Genomic DNA, 4,276 nt, shown 5'->3' on the forward strand with positions numbered 1-4,276 from the left:
ATTTTTTTGAAAGCCAATTCCAGCCAATTCAACCCCGGGGCCTGTTTTCAACACATTTTAGCTGCAGAGACACAATGAATACCTCTATAATTTTCTTATATTTTGTCTTATTTTATTGCACTTTTCTATAGTTACTGAACTTAAAATTAGATCGGCTAGACAGAATGTGTGTTTGAAAACTGATCTTGGGTTTTATCTTCTTACTCCTGAATTTGTCAGAAGACACTTCTAGGAGGCACAACACATTCCCCTTGTTTCATCCACAGCAGTGATGCTCCTTTTCAAACCACCAGTGTAACACCTTTTTCCCTGCAGCAAGATGTTCCTTTTGGGATTTTTGTTTTTTTGTTTGGCTTTATGACATGCAGCAGAATGTGAAATACAGCCACACAACAAGCAGTAAATTAACCTTACCATCACTGTGAATTAGCTGGAATGCCACATAATTCTGTTTATTTCTGATTTGGGTACCTCTCCGAAAGCCTTCTTCCTTCTTTCGGTGATTCCTTCCATGCCTTCAGTGCTGCTGCATGGAAAAAGTGTCCGATCCTGTATAACTATCATATGTCATGGTATTTTGCTACATATTTATCTATCTTTTCATTCACTCCCTCCTGACCTCTTTTTGCTCTTGGCAGTGTAAGAGGTGAATAAGCTGGAGGCCACATTCCTACCCCTCATATTGACAAGCGACTAATTCCAAGGAGAAGATCATTGCGGGTCCAAAGAGCCACAGAAGAAGGTGTGGCCCAAGAATAATCTCTGTGATAGATTTGTGATACAGCATTAGGTAGTAATATGATGTTGTTTGTGCTTCTACCCGTCTTCTGACCTCTGCAAGAGATGCAGGTTCATAGTGATTCATTGCTTTCTCTCGAGAGCTCTCCAGTGGAGCAAGGTGCAGACCCCTTGTTTCATGAAGCTTTTCTGATTTAAAGATGTTACTAATTAAGGTGAGGATCAGCAGTCACATGTGAGTCAGGGTTTTATACCAGCTGTGGTGAAACATGAGGGCATTTGTGATGCCTGGCATAAAGCTTCTTGGGAGTTTAGTCATTAAACGCGGTCACTCTCATCCTGTTTTGCCCATTATTTGTATCTTCTCATTCCAGGTGACAGAATCATTTTTTAAAAGTACATGCCATGTGAGCTGGTTGTGTGGAGAACTGTGAAAGACTTTAATAAATTATAGGTGGATTTATTAATTCTGCTCAGGGCCATGCTAACAGTGCTGAATTGAAAGGAAATTGAACTTGTCCTTTTAGATGGGAGAGCACCACTGGTTTAAAAAAAATAAAAGAAAGTAAAAGTCAGGTCCGTTTGAGCTGCATCCCAATTTCAAGGTTAGAAAACTTGATTTTCTCATCTAGTGAACAACTATCGTTATCCACCCCCTCAGTAGCGGCAGCCTTTCAAGAAACTGCAATAGCAGAGAAAGGAAAGAGGTGATGGACCTGACTGAAAGCTAATGGAAAATGATGTCTTGAATATTGCAAAGTAGCATGCATTTTCTTAAAACACTTTCTGCTGAAATCCTCTAAGGTAATGGTGTTCTACTCAAAAAAAAAAAAAAAAAAATTTAGGAGCCGCCAGTTGTGAGAGACCAAAGGGAAAAGGTCATATTCCTTCACCAAAGTGTCTGTTAGAGTTGAACACTGAAGTTGCACTTTGCCTGGAGTAGTAAATTAGATGAGATATATAATCTTATGTGTTTTTCTACCCAGTATAATAAGCAATTTATTTTCATTTCTAGTAATTTCTCTACATGAGTAACTACAAGATGCATTAAACTGTTAAATACAGACAATTCCCACCTGATATGTTGCAAAATATAATTGCTGATTGAATATACACATATATTTACCTACCTATATATCAGTCTGTCTATATACTTACCTATCTACCTGACTTTCTACTCATTTATATATATAAAACAATCCTCTCAATGTTGGTATGTCAAATGGTGGAATTATGTTAATGGACCCTGTTACTGGGTGTTTTGTAGTGGTCTGCAAATGTTTAAAAGTTGGGGTTGTTTGGTTGTTTTGGTTTTTTTTTTTTTTCCCCAACTGGTGGTGTGTTGTTGACACAATGACTGAAGTATTAGGAAACAAAAACCTATGCCAAGGTAATCCCGTTGCAGGACTGGGAGGGCGGTCAGAAAAGGACCTCCTGTGTGGTTCTCAGGCATATTTTACCAAAGCCAGTAAAAGGTAATGATCCTTTTAATGTATGCATCTCACTGTGATATCGGTTATATCTGTTTATACTTAAGTTGACCATTATAGGAAGCTGCAGCTAGGAAGAAATGTGCTGTTGTAAAGTAAACTAAGTAGGTAGCGAGCAGATATACTAATGAACCCATTGTCCATGAAAAAATAAGACTGTTACAAAGTCTGTGTTTAAAACAACAGAAAAGGTTAAGCCACAGAGATCAAACCAAAGTTATAAAACTTCTCTAGGATTCAGGGTGCAGAATTTACATTGTGGAGGTGTGATTCCCTCTATTAAGACACATAGCTTATTTAGCTGTGTTAGAAGGTACAGTCAGTGAGATTTTTGAGCTGATTTTATACTTATAATTAGTCTTGCTTAAGAAATAGCAGTAAAACTCTTTGAACCACACATCAATTCCATGGATGCGGCTATAAATAAAATAAATATAATTGGTTTCATTGCATAACTCTAACTGACATCAACAAGAGTGAAATCTAACCTGCCAATTCTACCAAAAGCACTTCTTTCCTTCAGAGAAACTATCTAAACATGAAATTGACTTTGAATTTATCTATGAGTATGATTTATGAGTTTGCTGATAGAGCTTCAAATGAGTCTGAAAACATGTTTAATTTAGTAATATTTAGTGAAGGAAACTAGGAGTAAAATATACTATCTCTTGCAGAAATGAAAGTCTAAATTCTTCTGCAAATTTGCAAATTGGTCTCTGCTTTAAAAAAAAAATAATCTTAGGGAAGTCTCTTCCAACATCACTAGTTGAAAATTAGCTGTTCAACACAGAAAAAATGTTACTTGAGTTTTTCAATGCAGCAACTAGGAACTCTGTGATCACACAAGGCTATTGTAGTTTTGGTGAATATTGTTCTTCGAAATAGTTATTCTCTATTAGATACCCATGCAGCTATTCTGATTTATGATTATATAAGAATATGGCATGTACGGTTTTTGTTCTTTTACTAGAAGAGGCAAGAAATACCTTTTTCTTGCTAAAGAAATGCCATGGGTTATTCAACTAACACAAGAAGTGAATAAAACCAGATCTCATCCTTAATTAATGAGTTCTACATTAATGTGATCATTATATGTGGTTGTCATTCACCTAGAAGCTATCTCCTAACCTAATTACACCGGGCAGAATGAGTTGGTATGACATTCTCCTCTGGAGATTGAGGTATACCTGTAGGGTAATCTCTTACCTTTTTTTTCTTTCTAAAATGTAATAGAACGTAACATTTTGGAGTAAGAAAAGTACACACCTCTTTTCTAATATATATTTATTACCCTCAACTAAGCAGAAGGTATTAGATTATGAAGCAGCATGTAATTTTTCAAAAATTTATGTTCATACTTATTGTCACATCCACCCAAATATTAACAACTGTGCATCTCCAAAAGACAAACATTTTGTTGAAATCCTCTGGATCGTGTGGAAACCAGCTGTGTTATCTGTGTTATGTGTTGACCCAATCTATCCCCATAAGTTTCAGTTGTTACAGTTTTAAATTCATTTATGTGGAATTCTTCTCACTGGGTTGCAAACTTGTTTTTTGGAGTTGGTTACAGTTTTAGGTGGAGATGAGGAAGCAGTGTTTTCCAGTTCTAGATGACCTCGGAGGGGTTCTCTGGAGCTTGGTTCAGCTCCCACTGCATTTAATGCCATAAACTGTCCTTGACTCCTGTAGCAGGTTGAAGCCTGTAGGGTCCAGTCCTTCCATCTATTGAGTACTTCAAATTAGTGCTAAGTGACCTTACCCTCCATTACAGTCCATCAAAGGTAAAGATGAGTATTTCCTCAATGTAATAGTGACCTAATCCTTATTTAGGTGATTTAAAAAATACTCAATTTTTTTTTTTTTCCTGCATTGTAGCCTGAGAGATTGGGCTGACATACATTTTGTCATGGTTTAACCTCAGCTAGCAGTAAAGTACCATGCATCTGCTCGCACACCTCCCCATCTCCTCCAGTGAAGGAGAGTTGGAGGAAAAGACAAGGAAGCTCATAAAATTGAGATAAAAAATATTTAATAATTGAATAAAA

This window comes from Eurypyga helias, unplaced genomic scaffold (genome assembly GCF_000690775.1).
Source record: "Eurypyga helias isolate BGI_N326 unplaced genomic scaffold, ASM69077v1 scaffold22568, whole genome shotgun sequence".
Lineage (NCBI taxonomy): Eukaryota > Metazoa > Chordata > Aves > Eurypygiformes > Eurypygidae > Eurypyga > Eurypyga helias.